This window comes from Rhea pennata, chromosome 8, assembly GCF_028389875.1.
Source record: "Rhea pennata isolate bPtePen1 chromosome 8, bPtePen1.pri, whole genome shotgun sequence".
Lineage (NCBI taxonomy): Eukaryota > Metazoa > Chordata > Aves > Rheiformes > Rheidae > Rhea > Rhea pennata.
The window spans coordinates 7102329-7127870 of record NC_084670.1 but is presented as its reverse complement, the minus strand read 5'-3'; the positions used below and the strand labels follow the sequence as shown (position 1 = coordinate 7127870).

Below are 25542 nucleotides of genomic sequence, written 5' to 3'. Positions count from 1 at the left end.
TAAGGGCTATGTGCAGTGCTCCTATGGGACTGAACCAGAAGCCTCCAAGGATAAAGACCGAGCTGTTGCAGTTTATGCTAAAAATGTTACCATCTCTAACTCAGGGCATAAAATTCTTACCTTTTGTGGGCAAGACACAAGAAAGCTTATAATACTCACTAATCAGTGAGTTATATCCACAGGAACTAATATCTGACTACAATCCTTTCACATTACCCCAAATCTTACAAGAAGGAGAAGAAAACATATAATTTCAGTAGGCAAGCAATATAAATCATAATGAAGGAAATTATCCTACTGTGAACAAGCTACTGAACCTCAGTGTAAATATCTACGTTTTTTGGAATATGTGAATTTAAAAAATGCTTCCTAAATGTATAGCAAAACCACACAATGTGATTTCATCTTTATTTTATGCAATGCAAACTTAAATCATTTTTGCTGTTTATTTTCCTTGTTCAAATGAATAAGAAAACAGCTTAGACTTCTTTAAAAAAAATGATAGTAATATCATGAAGAACAATAGACATCTATCTTTTGCCCCCATGGGAAAGCTGCAATAACCATTTCTTTAAAGGAAAGACAAATGCCGTTAATTTAAATGGCAAATAAGGAGTAGTCGAGGAGGCTAGCCAGTAAATCATTTATTGTTATAAAGTAAAACCCTCCTCCTGTGCATATGAGCGGCAGCGGTACTGGAATAGTTAAGAACTCATTAAGAGGCTCAAGAACTGAGTTTACTGTTTTTTAGCATGATCTCTTTGACCTTTAATTATTTCGTCACGTCTGTGTGATAACTTCATTATGCAGTCCTGCTCCCAGTTTCTGTTGGGAACCCTCCTCTTACAATCTACTTTCAATGCTAGACTTGCACCAGTCACCAAACCTGGCCACTGTGTCCTCCCTTCGTTGCACTGCAGCCCTTTGGTTTCTGGGACCACGTCCCTGCTGTGCTCCTCCCTGGTCTTATTGCACTGGTGGCTGTTGTCACATTGGTAACAAAGCTGGGCAAGTTGAGTGCTTTGCTGGGATTTGTCTCCCACAGATCTGGGAGGCAACTTCTGTCTGTAAGAGCTGCACTGACTTGACAGCTTTGTGCTCTACCATATTTGCCTATTGATTCGTTTTTTTGCCATCGTTTCCACCAGTTTGCCTGGTAGAGATGTCAGACTCATTGGTCTTCAATTCTTTTTAATTCCTTTAGGAATACTTTTAAATCATACTGCTCACCAGGGAGTTAGTAAAGACAGGCAGTTTTGATCGTCACTTCTCTCCAGCAGAGAACAGCCCCAACAGGCATGCACACGTCTGCCTCCCTTCCCGTGTGCTCCCAGGACTCTGCCTGCCTGCAGCTGGAAAGAGGTAAATACAGTGAGAAAATAAGATGCTATTATGCAATGCCCTAGGTTAAAAAAAAAAAGAGAGAGAGAGAGAGAGAGAGATTATTTTAAAAATATGTACTAGACTAATTTTAAGTTCACATTAGTTAAAAAAAAAAAAAAAAAAGGCAAAAACCCCAAATCAAATCCTGTCATACTCAGATGTGGACTGTAACACATGGCTTTCCATCCTGGATTCCTCTGAGAGTCCTGCAGTCAAATTAATTGTATCAGTAGTTGTTAATTGTAATTAGTCTTTTTTTTTAAGTCCATTTTTTCCCCTTCACTGCATAATTGATAGTAATGGTGTTAATTGAAAGGACTTCCTTTCTGTTTGCAGTTCTATTTCAGGATTGCTATGGTTTGTTGCATAAATAGAGCACTATTTAAAAGTAGGATTTTGTATATGCTTTTCTTGCTAGAAGCAAAAGCTGGCCAGGGGAAGAGGCAGCCCAACGTGAGTTGCACTTTGCCTCCTTGTAACATAGACTGGTAGAACAGAAGACCAAATCTTGAATAGATTTGTTCAAGAACAAATCCTTGAAAGGATTTTCAAGCTGGTAATTGAGGAAGGGCAAGGAACAGACAAATGTGAACTTTCAACAGTGTGAGTGTCTGTGGCGGGTGCATGACTCCGTATTCGTTCCAATATCAGAAATGCTGACTTCAGAATTGCTGAATTACCATCTTGCACTCTGACAAAGGTTCCTTTCAATCCATCAGCTATCTCAGAGTGGCCAATACCAGGTGCTTTACAGGAAGGAGGAAAAAAAATAGCAGTAGATGGTTAAGAAAGAATAATAATATGCCAACAGGGGAAGTTTCTTCTTAAATTTTCATGACTTTGTCCTGAAAGCAAGAAACTTGTTCAAGTTTTGTAAAACCAAACAGATCTTTTAAAAGCAAAGCAAAACGGATACAGCTGCAAAGGGTAGATTTGTCTCACCTTATTTTAACCATCTGAAAACTAATCATCTGGTTTCAGCTATTCATCTACACTCCTCCTCTAGCCAACAGACAGTAACCGCCACATAGCAATTCATCTTGGTCCAGGAGAGATGTCTTACCCTGCAGCAAGCCACATTCTTGCCATTTGCTATTAGAGAGGACCTAGATGGCTATCTTGGAGCAGAGCCCCACCATTCAGATGTTTATAGTTATGAATCCCAAATTGCAAGATTGCAGCGTGCTTACCATCAAGAATAAGCAAACAGTGAGAAGTGAAGAGAAACATGAAGATCTTGTCTATCTCTCACAGTCTCCACAAATGTATGTGGAATTGTATCAAATGCCGGTCAACTCACACTTTGATACTATATCATTCAGCATCACTAAAATCAGCAAAAACTCCATCCATTGGTAGTAATATAAGTAAGTCCAAATTACTCATCATGAAAGCAGTTGGTAGCTTTGCTTCACGACTCTTTTCTAGCTCATTCTGCTTTTTAACAAAGCAATCAGCCATTTGCACAGCACCAGGAGGCAGGTGGCTCTGGTACTTGGGTACATCTCTAGCTGAGAATAGCAGGTGGGGACGCTTAGTATTTAAAGATATGGGAAACGTCCTATGAGAGCTGTAGGATGGCATTGCTGGAGTATCATGAAAATCTGTTGTATAAGGAGGTGCCTCAGGCTCAGAAAGGTTGAAATGTTCATTAAAACTATAGGTGGCTATTTTAATGGAACGTGATTCAGATACTGCATCAAATGTTTCTTGCCTTATCTGCATGCACTAAAGCATTTATGCGTTACCAGAAGACATCTAAAAAGAGACAGGAAAACAGTTAATGTATTAGGAACATAAAAAGTCAAGTCAAACTTGTGTTTTCTCTCAATTATTTCTTTTCTTATCTGGAACCATTCTGAAACCAAAGAAGTTTAGGCACCTCCGAGGAGTGGTTCGGAAACAGAAAGACCATGTAAAGCTATGTCATGGTCCACTCAAAGAAAAGAGCTTTCCGTTGTCTGACGATCAGATTCTGACCACTTTGATCAGACTTCCCACGCTAAGACTGCCTTTGAGCAAAACTAGCCTGCTTCACTGGGTTTCTTTTACTAGTTCTTCTACACGGTAAATGGTCTGGTTTACTTCATAAATGCAAATTACACTTACTCTTACATGCTATCTGCAATTTTCACTGCTTCTCATTGATAATTGTTCTTATCGAAAGAAGAGGAGGCAAGCTGAAGGACAGCATTCACCACAAATTCTTCCTCCTCTTCCTTTAGGACATTCCTGAAATTCAAAGGATGAGAACAAGAAAAGGTTCAATTTTCTTTGTGACAGCTGTGTGTGTCAGGGGTAATTAGTTTCCATCAGCTAGGCAGATATCCCTAAAGAGAAAATCTTTGTTATTAATTTACACATCTGGCTTTGATTTAGTAGCAAGCAGACTGGTAATATAACAAAAGATTGGTAGCTCTTTTGGTTTTTTTTTCCCCCAACCAGACTTGACTCTTTCCTTTAAAATGCATTAAAATGCTTGTCTTTTCTGAAGGCTAAACACTGATCTGAATCACAATATGTGAGCAAGATTTGGTCTGCTTTAGAACTGAGCTTAGATTTTGGACAGAAGTTACAATCAGCATCCCCATGTAAATGTAGCTTATGAAACTTTACTTAAACTATCAATTTACCTTAAATAATTCAAAATTTGAAGCATGACAATTACATTCTAAAGCCCCAGAATGAAAATACCTAAATGGTTCATGGGTTTAACATAAAGCCTAGTCTAAAATATGCAGAACTTCATGAGCTAGAGTAATCAAATTGCAATGAAATCTGAGCTGGTAGAACAGGTAAGCCTGTAAAAGCTGATTGTTCTGAAGGGTATCTCTGCTTCTCCATCGCAGTCCAGCTCTCCTCCTTCCAGATGATGCAGTTCCATCATGATCCCAAATCCTGGCATTGGCCTTGCAGAACAATTGCGTGCAGGGGGAAGCAGGCAGTGGAGGTGTCAGTTTGATGCGGAAGTGGGTAATCCTGCGCTGCTGAGGCAGCTCAGGCGAGAGCAGACCTGGGAAGGTACCTTGGCATTTCTCAACCCCTCTCAACCCTCCTGTCTCCTCTGTGACAGACAAAGGGTTTTTTTGGTTTTTGTTTTTTTTCATGCAGGCAGGACATACAACAGAGTTAAAGAGAAAAGAATCATGCAAGACATCTGTGGCAGAAGCAGGCAACAAAACCCAATTTCCTGACCATAAGGCCTCTGCACTAGTGAAAAGCCTGTATTTTCCTTGGTGTACTTTAGTATAATTTATGCTTTGAAAGGTGCTTTTTCCACAGGATCCCAGTGGCTTGCTAGAACTGCTTGCTAGGACTGCAAGCCCATCAGCATGGAGCAGGCAGGTTTTCAGAGGCTTGGCCACTCACAGCTGCCATCTGGCAGCTCTGCAGAGCACTGAGGAGAGACACAAGACAGAACTTGTCATTATATTTTAAAAATGCACAATTACTACACCGTGGTGCTGTGTCAGAAAGTCTATCATTATTTCTTCTGCTCAGCAGGGACACAGAAGTTGCTGTGCTATCATTGCTTCAGTGCTTCATATGCTCCAGAGGTCTGAATCTGAAAGCGGTTGGGAATATCTCCATCAAACAGGACTGCCACAGAGAAGACAGTCCTGGGAGAGTCAGAGGAGATTACTTTCAGGAGTTGATTTATTCCAGGAAGCTTTCCATCCATTTTATACATAATGTATTGACCATTCTCATTATCTGTGCCAATGGGCAAAAGGGACTTTTTACTGGGGAATACAGTACAGGATAAGGAATATCATTTAAAGCCTTTCAAGGGAACACATGTATGTATATACAGGCACATTACATTTCAGGCATTTTCTTACAGGCACATCCTTTCTTAGCATTTACCACGATGTGTGAGGTGTCCCATTTTGGCATCCCAAATCCTTATGCGGGACCAGCTCTTCCTTCTGAGTCTCTGCAGTACCTGGGACCATGATCAAGGTGAGAGAGAAGGTGTCTGAGGTTTTACTGCAGAAATAAGACTGGAAAAACTTTTCAGCCAGTAAAACAGGGCCTCAGCGATCTCCAACTGGAAGGGTAATTAAATTCTAAGTGCTGTGAGAAGTTGCTTTTCTTCTACAACCTTCCAGGCAACACTTACGAGTGGTTTAGTCCCTTGAGGAAAACCCACTCTTAAGTGCGTATGGGGTTTCTAGGGAAGGTGCTTCATCTGTATGATGTAAAAGTCACCTGCCCTCAAGTGAAGGTCATGTCCAGCAGAATGTGAACTGTGATGTTGTTATTTGTGGAAAAGAAAAGCAAAATGGGTTTCACAGCCAGATTTTAGTAGTCACATGTGTTTTATTTCCCCAAATAAGGATTTCAGTTTCAAGAAACTCTGCAGAAAGTTCTCCGTTTCCTTTTGCACCCTTGCTGACATACTCACGGTTGAGCAGACAACAGCTATGATTACTGCCCTGCAACATTTCGATAAGAGAAGTGCAGCAATTTTCTGTCAGACTGTGATGCAGTATAAAAAGCCTATTTCTATTAAATGATTTCAGCTTAAGTACTTGCACATTTCCTGCCAGCCTCAGCTAGAAAATAACCCCTTGCTGCATTATGAACAATTTCTAAGTGAGGGCAAGCTGTTCCAAAAGCAAAACCCAAGGTTTTCTGGACAGATGTGAAAATATAACCACCAGCGGTGCTTTGAGATGGACCAAATGGGAAGACGCTCATGATCTTGTGACTAAACCTAAACCTTTGCACCAAAAGGACCATGGAAATCGGACTTAAGTCACTATAGTAGCAGCAGAGGTGGAGCCAATTGCAAATGACAGTGCTGCGCAGCATATGCCCCTGCTGCAACATGCTCCGTTTTAACTAGCGCGGGGTGCATGGCTCCCCGTCAGCCTGTGCAGGGAGTGGGAGGTTTCTGTCTGCAAAGTGGGCTCAGAGCATCGCAGCTCAGGACAGCTGACAGAGTATGCCCTTAAGCTCACAGAGTTACTTTGTGCTCCATCAGATTTGCCTGTCCAGATACAAAACATTGCCAGAAGAGGACGCAGCATTTTGCAGAGTCGTGATGAAGAGGCAAATGATCACACAGCTTTGGGCACTGAGGAGTCTTTTCTTTGTTGGTAATGAAAAAAATCAGTCCTTGTTCTGATTTTAATTTTTCTTTCTATTTTTCTGCCTCCACCACAGGATGCTGCCCAGCACAGAGCTCTAGATCAGCTATCCATGGCTATCTGTTCCCACAGTGGCTGCTTGTTAAGGAGGAACTGAACAGAAGCAGTAAATAGATTTTGTACCCTGAATCTTGAAACCTCCTCAATGATTCTCTGCAGATCTCATTTCCTGTATTTATTTGTATATGTGTATTTTCTAGCACATTTCACATGGAAATATGCAGCATGTTTAATTTAGGCATATTCTTAGAACTTCTTTGCTGCACACAGAGCTTGCTCAAATGAGTAAAGAAATACATTTAATTCTGCAAAACTTAGCAGGTCATTTTGTTAGATGCAGGAGTCAACCCATAGCACATGTTTTTAATTAGTGGCTATCCAGCCATCACGTTACCTTTCTCACTTGCCTTAGGCTGAGAACAGTTAATTTCTTTATTTATCTGGTCTACTTGTGACATACATGATGTGCTAATGGAGAGAGAGAGAGAATAATCATGGTGTTTAGCTCTTTTACAGCACTTATTCCATTTTGCTGAATACATATTAACTGACAAATCCTCACAAAAGCTCCAAGGAATAGGTTAATTTTATTGTCTTTCTATTTAGGGAAATGGAAGCGGAGAGGTGAAAGACAATATGACAAGGAAACAGAAATGCACGGATGTACTTTTCTAAGCTTTTCTTATAGCATATGAGAGAGCCCTGAAAATGTTGTTTATAATTCTTCTTACAGTTTAAATCTACATGTAACAGGAATATAAATTCTTGCCTTCACTCGCCTTTGCTGGGAGCTTGAGACATAAGAAGCACGAACATCCTTAGGATCTAACCGAAGGGTGAGACTGCTAAGCCATCAAGGAGGATTTTTCTTCCAACTCTTTTATTTAAACAAGTATTAATGGTAATAAAGACTTGGAAACAGTATGAATAAAAATCACTTACCTCAGCTAGGCATTGCTTCCTTGCAATTCTGCTTTCTTTGGAAATTTATCACCTGGTTGCCCCCAGACTCAGTACTTTCAGGGCTGCTTTTGTGTTAGGTGCAGGTCCCCCATGCCATAGACTCTGGAAATGTGTTAGAATAAGAGAAATAAGGCTTTTTCTACCTCTCCTGATACTGTTTTTTTGGCAAAGCTTTTGCCTAAACCTTCCTCAGCCACCTGCATGTCTCACCCCCTGCCTTGATTTTTCAGTAAGAAAACTGTTCCTTCTCTATCACAAGCTCTTCGCACTGCAAGCTGTAGACCTCTTAGACACCTGCCTAGGAGAACAGACACCTAACAGCAAAGGTTTGTTTTTGGAAAGTGTGAAGAAACCCGGAACATTATCAGTGGGGTTTTGGTGGGACCTATTCTGCTCTCAGGAGCCCTGTTGCTCCCAGCAGAGTCAGCAGCAACTTCTGTGAATTTGTCCCTGCAGCTGAAGGCAAAGGGGCTCATGCAGCGGCTCTCTGGAGGACCCATGTGCCTGAAGCATGACCTCCCTGGAGATGTCTGAAACCCAAGCTGGGCTGAGCTCGGTCTTGACGCAGCTTCCCCTCTGGGAGACTAGTGTGCTCTTGTGGGTTCAGCACAAATTTATTCTCAGCGCAGGCTCCTCTGCTAGAGTCCCCTGGGTACCCCCGGTGCCTGGAGTGGCTGTGCCGGGAGGCAGTGGTGGCCTCGTGCTCCTTGCGGTAAGAACAGCACGGCGCCATTGCACGGTCTGGGGAGAGCAGCAGGTAGTGAGGGCTGGGATACCGCTGCCAGCCTGGTCCTGGCGCACGTATGCCAGCCTGAGCTTCGAGCATGCCTTTATATGCTGCCAGGCTTGCCCTCGAGTTGGTGCACGATGGTGTGTTTTCCCAGCTGGCGTGTGTTAAAAAGCAGGCTGAAAAGAGCAGAAGAGAAGCTGCAGGCCATTCAGTGTGGTTGAGCTTATTCAAGGCTAATAAGTCATTGCTGCTTTACAGGCACGTTAGCAATAAAAATGGACCCATTTGCGGGCAGACGATGAGCACTGGCTGTTCTACTCCCTTTGAAAAAACCTCTGGTACTTCTTGAGTGAAATTGAATATATTTATTTCCAAACAGCAGAACTGAATCCCATCAACAATTAAGACACCTCATTCTCTGATAACATTGCTGTCCTTGAAGAACAACCACCTGTAAATGAATTTTAGAGCTTGTATTCTTTGCAGGATGTATTTGTCCTTTTAAAATGGGGATATTGTGTTCTTAAAATCCATTCTTAACTGAAAAGCCTCTCCTCACCTACCTACAGGGGTGGATTTTTTCTGAGTACCATTAATCAAACTCTGGGGCTGCTACATTTCCCAGCTTTCTCAATGAAGGGAGAAAGTGATGAACTCATCACATGAAGGACAGAGTGGAAGCAACATTAGCCCCAGGCAAGTTAAACCAGATGCTTATCTTGACTTCCACTGAGTCTGCAGAGTGTAAATAAAAGTTGCTTTCAGATACAGCATGTTCAGCAAGATGTAATGTTTTATATACAGAATCTATCATAAAACATATAATGTTTGTATATAAATTTAAGGTGATGTCTCCCGTGGGATTTTAGGCAACAGTGTATCCGTGTCAATACGTATCTGCTGTGTGTGTGTGCGCAGTCCGTAGTGGCGTGAGTTACCCAGGCAAGACCTGCTGCAGCAGGGCTCCTTGTGGTTCAACCTGTGGCCAGCACAGCTGCACCAGCAGCCTTGCAGGCAGTGTGGCACGGCTGATTTGCCAAGATGGCAATTCTCAGCAGGTGAAAGGAAGGACCCTGACAGAGTTTTGAAGCAGCAGCACTAACAAAAAATGGAAGTGCTTCAGCAGGGGAATGGTCGGAGGTGAGGAGAGCAAGATGCTAAATTACTGAGGAGAGCAGATGTTCTTCAGAGACTGCTATGGTTTAAGAAGTGTTAGAAAGAGATGTTGAAAGAGATGTTGGAGGTTATGGTAGATGTTATTTTCAGGCTCATTAAAAATGACATGAAAGCATAACCTCCTCTACGCAGTGTAGTCTCAACTGTGACTGCTGACATCCGGCTGTGTCCAAGCCTCTCCCACGCTGGCCACGCTCCCATGGGCTCTGGTGGGGAGGGTCATGGCTGGATCCATTTAGTGAAAGGTTTCTTGGAACTTGTCGGTATTAAAGAAGTTAGTTTCAGAGCAAAATCTATGTAGTTTAAAATTGTATTGTATTGACCTGCACAAGGTCTTCGGGCTCTTCCAGTAGGTGCCAGGGGCCAGAGTGGGGCCTGCGCTCTGACTCTCAGGATAAATGTAGTGTATCCTGTTGAAGTAGAAGATTAAAAATCCCATGAGAATATAGGAATCAAAGTTAATATATATTAAAGAAAACAAAACATATCATCATTTATCACTTTTAAACATTATTTCACAATTTTCTTCCAAGATACCACAAGCAAAGAGAGTTGAGGGCAGATTCTAGCAACCACTTCCAAAGCAGAAAGTTGCACTGAGGACTCTGTTGCTTGCTGTGATCATCAAACCTTATTTACACTGCAGGTTCACGGGAGTAGCTATTTGAATACAGAATATTTTCCTCCTTCTCTCTGAGATATTAGCAAATGTACAAATATTGCTCTGAAATCATAGGTAGACCTGTCTTCAGTTTTTCTCTTAAGGTGGAGCTTGCATTCCTCAGATAACACACTTCTGCTTGTCAGGCTGCAGAACGAACAGCAGCTTGCAGGAGACTGCAGTCATACACATCTGCACTCTCTGGTCCCCTAGACCAAGGGTAGCATTTGCTGCTTGTGGACTGCTGCTTTCTTTGATGGAGGTTTTGATCACAATTGTCCAATGCTTTCTCCAGGAGGAAAACAGTGAAATTGCAGTGATGTCCCACTATATTTTCATTTCGGTAAAATAAATCACAAGATAAAAAAGTGTTAATGACTTATACTGTCTCTTTTGATTTTTAAAAAGGACACCTGCACTGTGTGTTGCACTTAGATTGTCCATTTGATTTCAGTTGGCTTTACTCAATCTCCTGGCAACCAGAGGAACCATGAACTCCATCAGTATAGTTTTATTTTATTAAGAAAACAAATGCAAGCTTGTATCATATTAGCATGGTCTGGCTGGCCCCTGTTGCATCCTTTAGTGACCCTGAATTATTCACAGGGGAAAATTTTTCCTTCTCTTCCTTGCAGCTTCGCCAGGGATTTTCAGGAAAGATGCCTCTACAGCAGGGTCTGGTAATTGCCATAGGGTTTCCAGGGATCAGCTAGGGCAGGGGCTGATCTCTTGCATAAGCCCATCAGCTTCTGACAGAAGCTATACCAGAGCTTAAAACACTTCTAAACCATGGGATCCTAGCAAGTATAAATAACATAGCTGTCTCATCCCTCTGTTTTTTTTAAGGCAGACTGCCCCCTCTAACATATATGAATACATTGGTTTCCTCTTCTAAGTCAATGATAAAATGTGTCTCTGCAGCTTTTCTTTTCATTAGGCTGTATTTGTTACTTGCATCAAGAAATCATTGTGTTGAGCTAAACAAACTTGTCTAAACACTGTTGTTATGTCTGGTGCACTGAGAGGGAACATGAGTCCATCATGTCTGAGGACAGCAGCCCACAGTCAGAGGCGTTCCTGGAAGCACGGCTTGGCCAGGGAGGTCTAACACAAGGGTTATATCAAGCCCATTTGCTTTGGGTGCGTGAGTGCTCAGGAAGAGGTGGCTTCAGTTTCTCTGCACCCAAACACCTCTTTAGTATTGTACTGCTACTGAATAGCCTGCAAAATTATTTATTTTCATATTAATGTATTTTCCCTAGAATTTGCCAGGTCCCATGATTGAAACTCCCTTGTGCTTCAGGTCCATTACTGCATGTTCCTCACTGGACTTCCTCTGATTTCCTTTGTCTGAAATGGGAGGGTTTTAGACAGAAAAATGATATATGAAACCATCTGTGCAGAGGACAACGTAGTCTTCCCTATTCCATCCTATCAAACAAACCCTTAAAATTTTACATGACTAGGGGTAGGAAAATCTTTCAGGCTGCTTAGTCAGATCAACAGCTTTGGCCTCTCAGCTACACGTTGCGGTGAGGAGACAAAGCAGGGCTGTCCAGGTCAGTGATGCGCCTTCTGCCTCAGGCTCCCTTCTTCGGGGAACTAGACCATTGCCCTTGAAAAGCATTAGTTTTTTAATTTAAGTGTTCTAAATATAGTTATGATATAGTGCACTTTATAGAACCTCTCCTAGGACAGGAATTGGGAGAAGCAGATTTTCACTGTTTACCTTTCCTCTCATCCCAGATATCTGTCAACTCATTGGATTCCTAATGCAATCTTTGTATTAGTTTGAAAACAGCAGTGTGTCATAAAAGGTTAATCTCTTCTCTTACCAATAAATAAAATGAAGCAGTTAATTTCTAGAACGTTATCATAATGACAGCGCCAACAGCAAAAATGAAGTGGTTACAGTCTGACACAGTGAAAAATAAATCTGGGCCAATCCTCAACACTAGCTAAGTGTCTACTCTAATTAATCCTGCCTCTCTCCTTCATTGCAATTAACTGCATTTTACGTTGACTCTTTGCGAGTCATCTTTTTTGATGTTGAGGAATCATATCTTGTCTGCTCTTTCCTGTGTGGTGAAAGGACTATTGTTCTTCACTGGGCTATAGACAATACCCTATTGAAGTCAACTTGAACTGAACTAAACACTTGAACTGAGTGGGATTTCCCTTAAGAAAGACCGTTGCATCTCTTGTACAGCTGTCGCTGGAGTGAGGCAGTTCTCCCTCGTTTGCATGTTCTCCTTTTACAGCATTCATAGTTCAAGAGAAAGTAAACTGCTTTCTATCTGTGGTGGGCAAGATCAGTGAACGCAGAAAAAGATTGCCTGCAGAGACTGTGAAGCCTCCATCAGAGGTTAGACAGGGCAGGTATCTGCCAGGCATGATAAATACAGATAATTCTGGCTTGGGATGGAGAAATAGAGTTCCAGGTCCTCTCTAACTCAGTTTGTCTATATTTTAATATACTACAGATTTTATTAATATGCATATTAGTGTCACAGTTTGATGTGTTTTAATATCACTCATACTGCAATATAGTGTGATTCCTCAGGAAAATGTTCTTGGAGAATTATCTTGTGCACAAATAAAAAGTGTGGCTTGTACATCCAAATGCAAAAATGTTTTTATGACAGAAAATTGGTCAGCAGTAGCCAATATGCCCAAGAGCAATTACTTGTGTGACTGTGTACTGCTGTGCCCCAAATGAGGCTTTGGCACACTTGAGAGTGTTGCTTCCTGAACAAACTGGGAAATGCAGAGCCCCAGGTCATGGAGTTATCACACAGGATTGAGCAAATGAGAAACAGGTACATTTGCAAAACCCTGGAACACAGAGAGGCTTTGTAGAATTTAAATGCAGAGTTCAATTCATCTAATGAGCAAATGTGAGCTGTCAGTCTGAGCTAGCCACCTCACTAGACGGACCCACTCATTGGACCCCACACTCTTATGGGGTAGCTCTTTGGTTATGCCTCCTACATGCTAAATAAAGGAGAACTGTAACACTTTTTAGCAGCAAGACCCTACAGTTGAACCTCTTTGGCCTCTGAAAACAGTGGTTTCAGTCTCCACATCTTCCCAGCAAGCAGTACAAAGCCAAGCATGCAGGCTTAGCAAGAAAAGCTTTTAATTTTCTCCCTCTATTCTTGAACCCTGCAAGAATGGTGCAGATTCATGGAAAATAGCCAAAACTCTGAATGCAGCACCTCTGACCGTGCCTCCCATGTTCCTCTTCCTCCCTTCATAAAGGCTGCCCCAAACCACTTTCTCTATCCTCTGAGCCTTTCTGGCAGGCCGTGGGCCTATGGGCCCTGCTTACAAAGACAGGATCACTTAGCATGCGCATCAAACAACATAGACACATTCCTAAATTATCAGGTTTTCTCTTATTTTCATCTGATATAGCTGCAGCAGAAAACATGTGAAGAAAAATTATAAAGCAGGCATGCTCTTTGTATGGTTGTGACTCTTCCTCCTCTTCTCCCAACATATATTAGAGGTGTCAGTATTTTGTCTTGCTGTGCCACAGAATTTGTCAATTATCTATTAAGAGATCACCACTGAGTCCTCACCAGGGCCCCAGATACCAAACTTACAACATTCAATCAACTTGTCAAGTTTACTGCCTCGTTTTCTCAACTTGTGTCTGAGATCCTACGGTTTCCGTTCATCTGACAGACCTGCATTGTTGCTTCCTTGTCTGGCCTTTCATTAGGTCGTTCTTCAGTTTCCATAGAGACTGCAAACCTCACCTTGCCCTCTGAATCAGGGTCCCTTTGTTGCATTTCATGACTGTGGAAGGACGTTAGTTTGCTCCAGGCACCTAACTAGAGAAAAAGATGTATTTGAGTCCCTCAGCGTAACAGTAATTTAAACAAGAGCAGGCTCAGGCTATGGCGGGACTACAAAGAGCAGGTAATTCTGCAAAGGTTATTGTGTGGTAGCTTTAATGAAATGGATTTTCGTGGAACACTTGATGGCAAATGAAAATAGGACCTCGAGGTCTGAAGAGGAGACAAGACCATTCTCGTTCCTCTCCTGTGGAAGCAATGATGTTTTTAATACAGCAAGGTGAGAAAGGCTGAGCGGTACTGATTAGAGCTGCCAGGGATCAGCAGACTGCTGTGATCTGCCCCTCCTGTTTGCACCAGGGTGGCTGTGCACGCTATGCCTTACGGTGTACTGCTGCTTGTGGGTCATGTAGCTGGTGAGAGATACATTTCCTTAGAGCACCTCACCTCCTGTTATCGCTCCTTTGGAAGGGCCGTGGCTGGCAGACGTGCAGACGCTGGCAGGAGCAGCGCCCGGGAGGGAAAGGTGCAGGGCAGCTCCTGACCTCCACCTGGTAGCAGGGCTACATCTCCTCAGATGCAATGGGATCACCTGAAGATGTTCCCTGCCAGAAACCTTTCCTTTTCCAGTTGTGTGTCCTGGGTTCCTGCAGGAACAAAAGAGAAACACAGAGATGTTTTTCAGCCTATTAGCTCTGAGTGTCCAAATGCCAACTATTACAGGCCAGCACTGGTAGCCAAGGGAACAGTCCTTCCACATGAAAATGAGAAAAACACAGCTGAACAGCATGTGGAGAGGACAGCACACAAAAGGCTTGCCAGATCATGAGAACATTTGGGGTTTGTTGTGTGTACTCTTTTTTATTTATTTTATTTTATTAATATAGATGGATAGTTTCAATCTTTTATCCATTCTGAGCACTCAGACTGCCTGCAATCTAAAGTGTTGGGGCAGTCTTTAGCCTTTAATGGATTCTGGGAATGCTTCAAACGACTGCCATCAAATAAATGCACAGCTGAGCCTGAGCTAGAAAACCTGCTCAGCTTCCAAAATCAGACCTCTGTGTGCCTGCATCTGTGCCCTGGTTCAGCCCCAGCTAAGGACAGGAAGCGAAATCTGTGATGAAAGATGACTTTCTGTTCCAGCCCTCAGCTCCTCTGCCCGTCTGGGATGCAAACTCTGTGCAGGCTCATGTTTAAAAAATGCAACGGCACATGTGCATCAGTGCCGCAGGGGCATACTCCCACCAGGAGTTTCACCCAGTACAGATTGCACAGGAATTTACAGGGGATTAACACTTGAACTTCCAGCTCAGGTTGTTCAGACCCTTTGCAGGTACCTAAGAGCTAATTTGATCTGATTGGGGATTATATTCTAGGAAATTAAATGCAAGACTCCATTCACCCTTTTTCCATTTCTGTTCTCTCTAAAAGCTGGCAGCTCATCTTGGTGAGTCTAGTGGTATCTGAAACTGCCACAAGCTGTTCTATCCCTCCCCCTCCCCTAGAGGCAAAAGCAATGGGATTGCCCACAAAATAACTTCTGTATGCAATATGACACAAGCCTTAGATTTGGCTAACCACTCCTTATGTACTATCCACTGGCTGCACATCCTCTTCACGTTTTTTTGGTGCTACATGGACTCTAAGGACATGAGATAAATGATTTGCATATTTTTATGGCAGAGACTTTTGTGAGGTGGAATAAGCAAAAGAGATTTATCATGTGAATACAAAGAGGCAAATGACTACAATTCCAGTCAGTTTTCAGATTTGGACTTCATTAGTCCTCAATCACAAATACATTCAAAGGAGACATAATAAATATCCAGGTACACACTTAAACAATTTCCATGTCACCATTATACATGTCAAACTTCTCCCTCTCTACACTGCATCAGGCTTTGGGGAAATTCTGTTCTGTGAATTTACAAAGGAGTTAAAACTCAAAGCCTAGTCTCTATGAAAATACAGCTAAAATTATAAGGAGTGTTGTGGGGAAAAGCAGAAAAGAGCAAAATCAATGGTATCTTTGTCCCATCTAATCTGAAAGCAATCCTGTGGTTCTACAGAGCCTGTGCAGGGGAGGGGGGTTCAGAGATTGGGTTAAAATGCTTGATTTTTTATCCATCTTTTCTTATTATCCCTGGTTCATCTACATCCTGGGGCAGGGTTAACTGCAATTCTTAAAAGTGAGCAAGAATCAGGTTTTCCCATACACAGCAAAATGTTTGAAAAAATGCAAATTTCTGCTCTATTTCTAGGCTACTTCTAGAATCGATTGCACTAGATTCTATACAAATGGATGAGATTTGAAATCCTAGTGTTATTTGCACTAAAAAGGTTCATAAGTCACGTGAAAAAAATGAATTCACTTTGAATTAATTACTCAGTTAATCTCACTTTGTATACTCACTTTGTAATCCCACTTTGTATATGGACAGATAAACAGCTAGAAAGAATTTTTCTGCTATGCAGTTTATTCTGGCACAGTACTGCGCACAGCAATTTCCAACATGAAATAGCATTTTATGTTTTTAACTTACTAGATCACGACTCCAAGCATAGGGAGCACTTCATCAATTCCTCTCCACACACTGATCTCACCAATTCGTGGTGCCGTGACAAAAGCAGAGGAGAAATGTCCCACACCCCAGGAGCTTTCTGAAAGAAAGTTTTCCCATGCTGCTGCGTTAAGGTTCAATCCAATCAGATTTCAAAATTGCGTCTGTTTCCCAGTGTCTCAGTATCTTTGATTCAGATTACCAACCAGGAACTGAATCAAAGAAATTCATTCTTTCAGGCTTAAACACTGAAAGATGTTATTAACTTTCCCTCTGACACCTTATGCTCTGAGGCTTGGCGCTCTTCAGAGCGCCGGCAGTGGGCTCCTGAGCGCCAGGTGTCTTCGCTTGCCTCCGTACACCCTTTCCTGAGCTCGTGGGTGTCATGCTGCTGTTGCACTCTGGCGAAGCACTGCACCTTTGGTTCTCCTTAAGGGCAACGTTTTGACTGGTGCTTCAAAAATGTAAAACTTTTCGACAACTGAGCTAAAATTCTCTCGTAAGAGCATTGCAACGCACTTGCTTATGGTGTGACGAGAAGTATTCTGGGATCAGTCTGGCAAAAGGCTGACTCAAATCAAGAGGGCATTATTCATTTATTCAAATCATGGACAAACTCCTTAACTAAAATCTTCACCAAATATTATAGTGTGGAAAAAAAATAGAATGTTTCCAGGGCTTGGTTATGGTAAATACAGCCTTAAGTTGCACCTTGTAAATGCACAGCCTCTAAGACAAAGTCATCCTTCATCTGAAAGGCCTGAACACTTTACATTCTTGCCTATAGGTCACTAGAGTGACACACAGGCACTGCGAAAGAAATAATTTCTGTCCCTACGCATTATTTAATATGTAAGTTAGAATGGTATTAGGTTAGGAAAGAAACTTCATATAAAATTAGAATTGGTCAACACAGCTATCACTTATCTTCTATCATTTATAGCACTATATTAACTAGCTTTTAATTATAGTGTTGCAGTTTAAACCATTGGTGGATCAGCATCGGCCCTGTGGTATGATAGTGAGATCTGGGAGCATCCACAGACTGTTGTAGGAGCAATGATCAGAAGATGACGTCTTCCAGAGTCAGCAAACAATACTCCTACACATTTCAGGCTGTAATGCAGAGAAAACTGCAATTACACAGCTAGGTACGCTGCAGAGGTATTTTGTTTAAGTGTGAAATGTTGTGGAAAGTTTTTATTGTGTATTTTAACAAAACTTTTGTGAGACTCCTATAAAAATTATTCTTTGTATTGAATTTGTTCACCTACTTTGTGGCTTTTGTGACTGTGTCAGTGTGATGGTCCTTAGTGCCCTCCAATACCAGCCAAATTCTGAGGAACGTGGAAAACTTACAAAACCAAGCCCCAAAGAGCTCAGCCTTTTAAAAAGATCTAAAAGATCTAAATCTAAAGCTTTTTACTTTGAGTTATATATAGCCTCCCTGAGGCCCAAGGTCTGTTCACAGTAAATACTATGGTGTGCCAGCAGCCAATTTAAGGCAGGTTTGGGTCCTTGTGACAGCTGACTTCACTCTATCTCAGCCTACATAAAAATAAGATACAATGAATTTCTTTCATGTCAACTTCAGAACAAATAAACAACACAATGCAATAGAGAAAATGCTCCACTTAACAAGCCACACAAAATAACTTACCTTAAGATAGCACAGCCAGAACAGACTGCTTACACTGTTGGCAGTGTCACAATTTCTTATTTTCTCTTTAGTTATTAATGACACTTGTGCAGAGGTGGCTACCACATCCTTCCCGAATAATATTCCATAAACGTTATCAGAATAACATTCAGAGGGAAGTTTCCCATCATAGTGTTTGTTGGCTTGTAAATAACTGACAAGTCCTTGCCACCTGAAATATTGTTTGGAAAATACAAATCCATTCAGTCCCCTCGCTGACCTTGTGTGACATTAAATGAGTCAATAACCACTCAGTGCCTTGAGCTCCTTTTCTGTACTAGAGAGATAATACAGATTTTCTTCCCAGGAGTTTGCAGGATTTGTGTAAAGCGATCAGAATTTTTAGGGCAGGAAGCTCTGCACGAGCAAGGAGCCCTTCCAGTCACAAGAGAGCTGAGAGGAAATCAGCTCCCCTTTCTTCAGCATTTTTTCCTGAAATAATGAAATGCTCAGACAGAGCCATCAAGTGTCAAAAGACAGCTGTCAGAACAAGGAATTTTTTTACAGGAGTGCAGGGTAGCCCTAACTTCAAATGGGGAAATTACATCGTAGACAAATAACTAACATTTTTCTTCTATGACTTCCCTATCTGAACTTGCTCTGTAATGGCTCTGTGAGCTAAAAAGCAATTCTGTGCCTTGTCATTCACTCTGTGAAGTGCACTAGAATGCTCTGGGTGACAAGTGCTGTATAAACATGCAGAGGGTATTACCAGAAGTCTCTGGATTGCTAAGAAAACCCTCCAGGGTACGTTTAAAGCACTGTATTTCAGTTTTCTATAGATAGAATCACATCTTATAGAGAACTCCTGAGATGCATACATGCACTCTAATTCATTGAGTATTATAATTATGGTGCTCGCAAATCCCCATTTGAAATAAACCTGCCAAAGTGGCCTCAATTTTACCAATCCATATTATACAAGTTTTTTTATTAGTTGATCCAAGGGAAAAAAAAAAGATTTTAAACTATACTATATTACAAAATCATATTACCATATTACAAACAAGACTGCAAAATAAAGTATTGTATAAAATATCATATCTGAAACTACTATGCTGCTGGTAATTATTACTGTAATTAGAAGGGACTAACAACAAAATAGAAATATGTGATATGGTCTGAAATTAGTACAATTAAATGTTATTGTGTCTCTTTCAAAAGTTGATATTGAAGAATGAAAGCAATGGGAAACTGCAGATATGGAATAAGAAATTAGATATCTAAAATTTGGTATTAGATCATTAAAATCTTAAGGGTTTTAGAAAAATCTGTTTCATGTAGATTCTGGGCCATACTGTTGATACAATGTTTGGAAAATTGGAGCAAGACACTAGTTCGATACAGAAATGCAGAGCAGGGACCTTGCCCGCTCCAAATCTTAGCTTGTGGGATCTCTGGATCGCAGGTGTCCGAGCAGGCGCATACAAACCGCCTCGTATCAGGGCTTGACTTGAACCCCCGGATGTTACCGCAGCACAGATTACTGCAGTAATAACACAACTGGATACATTGCCTATTTTCTGTTGTGTTTCTTATTGTGCTATGACACCTCTCCCTTCTGCTTCACCCCTGAAAAAGCCCAACTCCGAGCAGAGTATTCCCGTCCAGGGTCTAGTGAAGAAGACTCTGACAAGTGCAGGGGAGCAAGGAGGACACATTCCCCCTTCTCCATCTGCAAAGGGGGAGAAGAGCTACCTAGGAGATTTCCTCTCTCTCAAGTGGTAATGGTAAGAAATTCCCAGTAGAGTGACTTTTTTCACACATTGAATAAAAAGCTTGTACTGTAACAAGGAGCACAACATTGTTTTGCTTTCTTAATGTGGCGATTACCCACACAAAGTCACCGAGACCATCCATCTGGGGTGCTCAAAGAAGGCACTACGCTTTCTTCACACACACTTTGCAGAGAGAGAAAGTTACTGGTAGCAGAGTAAAAGGTAAGCAAGCTTCTGTTACAACATAACACAGAAACACAACCACCAGAACAAGTCTGGTTTTCCTTTTTACAATATTATGTAGCTTCTTTACCTAATATCATCTTCTGTTCAGAATGAATTCAAATGTAATTTTACAACATGACATGATATGACACTAGTATTTTTCTGTATCTCAGTACAAAACCAATGCTCCATTAGCAATCGCTTTGCAGTTGCAGGAGGCAGGAAAATAGTCCTGTAGTGAATGCTTTCATCATTTATAGCCAGGTATTCATAAGTGTATTTAATTAATTAGACTTGGTCATCATTCTTTTTGAAGCAGATTGCTGCTTTATTAAAGGAGGTTGGCTGTGTGCTTTGATCAATGTAAACAAGTGAAAGAAAACAGCGGTTCTAGGAGCTGCAGAGCTGCTTTGTTTGTAACACAAGTGACTGCAACTGAAAAGACCAACAGGTCTTCCGTATTTTCAAGTATGCTCTCGGCATCATATATCTAGCACTATCTTTTTATAACCTCAGAGACTTTGAGGAACAACTTCTTCCCCAAAGGGCATACAATTGAGCCTTTGTAACATCAGCGAAAAAAAGACCAGGCAGACATTGGTCTTTTGAAGATATCCTCCTAAAATTACAGCACAATGGTTATAAGCCAAGATTTGCATTACAAATTTCTTCACGGATTTTGCTTATGACACTCTTGAACATAATCTCCAGGTTGAGAATAGACTGCTTGGAATATCATTAACTGCATATGACCTGTAATCCGCTGAAGTGAGACAGGCTGATCCATCTGGATGCTTTGTCAGTCTGGAGGAGGAGTAGTCTAATAGGAGAGGGCCTTACATATCTGATGCATCTGTTGCAGCATCATCACTTGCTCGGTCAAAAAAAAAAAAATATATATATATATATATAGCTGTGTCCCACCTGGGCAGCAAGCTGTTCACAGAGAGCCTCAAAACACTTTAAACCAGTTTTGATGGTGATTTCACGTACAAAAAGAGCCTTCCTTTGTACTAACACGCTTGACATTTTATGCAGAAAGTTTCATTTTATAACTTAAACTTTTCAAGCCTCTGTGAGTCATCTAGTTTTATGAATAGGCTCAAAACAAACAAACAAACAAAAACCACCCCAAACCCTGCAACATGCACTTTCTATGAAGTTTTGATTATATATATAATGTGTGCCACTTATTTAGGGTGTCCCCAGTCCCAGGTGCCTGTTTGCTGCTATGCTGTCTGTGTGCACCTGCAGGGATTACTGACAACCATTAGTCCTCTTGGAAGAAAACCTGCATCACCATGGCCCAGCCAATGTTCAGACTAAAGATCCAAATGCATCACTTGGAGGAAGTGAACATTATAAGCTCAAAAACAAATAAAATAAAATAAAATATCAGGTCTTAAAATTTCACCTGCTTCTCCAACTCCATGAGCCACCTGTAGCTGCTTACTGCAGTACACAGAGCTTCTCAAATGTTGTAGCACTACCCCTCTGCACCCTCACTGTGCAGAGGGGGCATTTACTTGCTTTTCTCAAGTGAAACAAATGCCCAGAACTATATCTAGCAAATAATCAGGTAAAGCCTCTTCCTTTAAAAGAACTTTACTTTCTTGAGCTGCCATAAAAAATGAACTGAATTTTTTGTTAGCAATCTCACTTTTGTTACTATCACAAATTTTTTTGCAGGCTGCTGAAAACAGCGCCATAGGCCTTATACCCACACTATACAAGAATGTTTTTCATATACTGCCACCTGTCGTTACAGTGTACACACTTTATCATCACTCTATGCCTTTATGGTTTTTATTCCAGTTCAAAGAAGCCTTTAATACAGGTTCTATTACAATGGAAATACCTGCGTTAATTCATACATGATCTGGCTGAAATATACTGAGAATATACTGAGATTGTTTAATAATTTATTCTGCAGTACATATTTTCTATTGTGGCCAAATTCATCTTGGTTTTTCTCCTACTTGATTTATTTCAGTGATAAATCTTACTCTTTATCCAGACCACAGCCACATCATTCATGTTGTAAGTCAGCAGAATAACTTAGGACAATGTGTACAAACACGTATCACAAGCCTTACACATATTTATGCACACTAAGATAATAAGAAATTGCATGGGTACATGAATATAGCTACATTACATACACTGCCCTAGTTATTTAGATTGCTGTTTCAGAACAGGTAGGCAACTGCATTTAATTGGTGCCCAAAATCTAATCAGTCAAGACCATGTTTCCTAAATTGTTATAAAAAAAATAACAGAAATAATGTTGCAGAACGTTGCCATAAACTGCAATAATTTACGTGAAATTAAATAATCACTGTGATCACTGTGCACTCAAGAGAGTCACTATAGTAGTCAGGCACAGGTGGGAGTCAGATACACTGCGACAAACCAATTGGCATGATGCTAGAAACAACATTCAGGCTAAAGGTATTTAAAACCTGTGTGCACATGTTGTCTGAAACTGGAGTCTCCTGCCTCAGAAACTTTATCTGTAATTCAGGAGATCTGGGGCAATTCCTTGCCCTTTCACTTTTTTCCTCTACAGCGTGGGGCAGCTCTCTTAAACCCTCCCTGCCCCCGTGTTTTATTTGTGCAGCAATGCTGGAGCTCCTCTGCCTCCCACCTGTTGCAGCTACATGCTCTGGAGGGTGAGGAGCTTCTCCTCACACCTACTACCATGCCTGCTCCTCCCTGTTTGGGGCTTCATATCACATTAAAGTGACTGTTTCTGGATCCAGATGGGCCAAAGAGAAGCTTCACATTCCTAGGCCTGCAGCAGCATGTCCCCCTAGACCTGGGATCACCACCACCTGCAATGTCCCTGCCCAGGATCAATGTGCAGCCTCAGTAAGCTTCTCATGGTTAACAGGGATGACAGTACAAGCCAAGGACAGCAGTTCTGTGGCTAAAAGGAGTCAAACCAGCATGCTTTCAGAGTGCAAGTTGTGAGAGTTAGGCAGTATGCAAAAGCAGCTTGAGATCTGTGCTTGCTACAGCAGGTGGTTAGCTCAGAAATGTGGGATCCATGATAGGTTGGACTAAGCAGAACTGCAAACACAGCAGAAACCTTCACACAGCACCCAAGCTAGTCACAGCTTGTATTGAGTTACAGTTCCTGGTTATGCACATTTGTGTTGAAGAAAAAAGGGACTACTCTATTTGGAATAAATATATTTTCAGAAATTACTCACTTTGCAAGACTGCTCTTTGTTCTATTTAATGCTACAATGCACAAACTTATTTCCATCTGTCACAGCAGATCTTCCTATTCAAAAGATCAACATTTTAATTCCTGTAGCTCTAAAAAGTGTTCTTTCTTTCTCACACTTTTGTTGAAACTGCAAGATGGGAGTTGAAGCCAAACACAGCTCTGCTGTTTCACCAGCAGTTACTGGCTGTGCCTCCCCAGCTCTCCAGCTGAGCTTTTCAAACAGCCATGCAACCCATAACCAGCAAACCAATGGGGGAAAAGACACTTAATGTATATGTGGGCATTCGTATCCCCCTGTCAGTGAAAGTCACTGGCTGAAAACCCACATTTGTTCAGAGAACAGGAAATAAACTGCTTGAAGCCTTCCTCCCAGCATTTAAACTGGAAGCGAGTCCAGCAGAGTCATGCTCTCACTGTGTAATAGCGTAAGGCAAACAAGGTGAGCACATTCTGTCTCCCCAAAACTGTGTGCCCATTTTTATGTTTCAGGTGGAGCAAGAGCACCTGCCTGATCCTCAGCATTCAGCTGTGTTTAAAAACCAATGTGCCATAGTTACCAAGAGGACCAAAAGGAGGTATGGAAAGGAACTGCTCTGCCACCTGCCAAACTATCAGCTATTCCCTGACTGAAGACTCCACTCTCAGAAATATATTTTCAGACTGAGCTCTGTCCCTCTCTAGCAACTAACACCACCTTTTCTTACTTCATGTATTACAGAAATCTAGAGGTAACATAATTCCACACTATAAACTCTGTGCAGACACCTTGAAACTAGCTGCCAATATTTTTCATCATTTGCATTTGAAGATATTCAAACACCTTCTTTCACACGTTATCTCCTGAAGCTATCGCATGCATTTAGAATCCCTAAGAGTGGTTGTAAACACCTAACCTCCACCTCTCACAGAGCAGCAATCTCACTGCATTCAATATGATCACTTCTGTGCACACTGAAAAGGCCTGGGACTTGACCTGTAAGCTGCAGTCTCAGAGAAGGAAGAAAGAACCAGCTGCAGTTTGTACAACCCTGGCAGATCATCAGCTTTTCTAAAGAGAAGGTTGTAGAAAACATACTAAGACGTTGAATTAATTGCTCATCCTAAAATATGTGGTAAAAATTAATTAGAAATCATTCCTTAGTTTCTGCTGTTGCTAGGTGGTACGCTGGGCACACTGAGAAGTGCACAAATACATGCATTTTGCTGACTTGCCAAGCAAGCTTACATTCTCTTCAATAGCATGATTGTAGCACAAACCAGAATCCAGGACCTCCCTGTGCTCCTTCAGGGGCAGCGCTCCCCTCAGACTAGCAAACCCACATTACTACCAGTTGCTAAAAGTTCCTCATAGCATCTATCACAAACCCAGCAACTGAGCACAGCCTCCAGCACTTACACAGGAGTGTCATATCAAATGTGTGCCAACTCTGTTACAGGCGAACTCTTAGAATAAAAGACAGTATTTTTTCACTGTCAGTTATCACAGTTTTTGTCTTCTCAGACTGAGGGATACTATTTTTAATTTGCACATAAAAGATTGCACCAAGAAATTGCAAGCTGCTTTTTACCATAAGAAAAGGTCAGTGTTGTAGGAGATACATATCACAATGTTCAGAAATATAAGCAAATGTATAAAATGGCAGATGGGACCAAAAGCATTAATCAGACTGAGTATGACAGCAAAGCATGAAGCTGAGCAGACAGGAGACTTTGTGAGTTTGCACTAGCACACCCTGGGCAAATCAGCATTCGTGGCTTGACAGACAACCATACATACACAGTGGGGCCAGCATAGGCAGGTATTTCCAAAAAATGAGCGTACAAGAATGCAGCTCACATTGTTATCGACACAGCTCCAACATTCACAGGTTGTTGTCCAACAGAAATCTAGTCCAGTTTCATAGGGCTACAGCTCCTTTCAAGACAGAGCAGCTTAGTACTAACTCCCTCCCAAAACTCTAGACTTCTGCCAAACACAGCTTTTCCTTTTATGCTGAAATATTCCACTGTAGTTTCTTTACATTCAAAACAAAACAAACTCACAAAAAAACAATGCAGCAGCCCTTCCCTCCCCCCGAATCAAAGTTTTCACAACTAAATTTATTCTTGGATAAAATATTACTGATTTGACTCCATTCCGATGCTGAATTATTTAGAAATCAAAGCATGTCCAATAATTCAATTCTACAATGTTAATTTACAATCAAATAACCACCATTAGTAAAATTA

At 41.4% G+C, this 25542-nt stretch overlaps 2 long non-coding RNA genes across 2 annotated transcripts; both read right to left on the bottom strand.

The window, feature by feature from the left end:
- Positions 1-547: 547 nt before the first annotated feature.
- On the bottom strand, positions 548-7597 carry LOC134143686 (uncharacterized). The gene is made up of 3 exons (XR_009959162.1): positions 7482-7597; positions 3493-3615; positions 548-1352 (listed from the first exon to the last, which is right to left on the bottom strand). It is a non-coding gene; the product is annotated as an uncharacterized LOC134143686 (long non-coding RNA).
- Positions 7598-9007: 1410 nt separating this feature from the next.
- On the bottom strand, positions 9008-14515 carry LOC134143685 (uncharacterized). Its single transcript, XR_009959161.1, has 3 exons — positions 14320-14515; positions 13762-13908; positions 9008-9818 (listed from the first exon to the last, which is right to left on the bottom strand). It is a non-coding gene; the product is annotated as an uncharacterized LOC134143685 (long non-coding RNA).
- Between the last annotated feature and the right edge of the window lie 11027 nt (positions 14516-25542).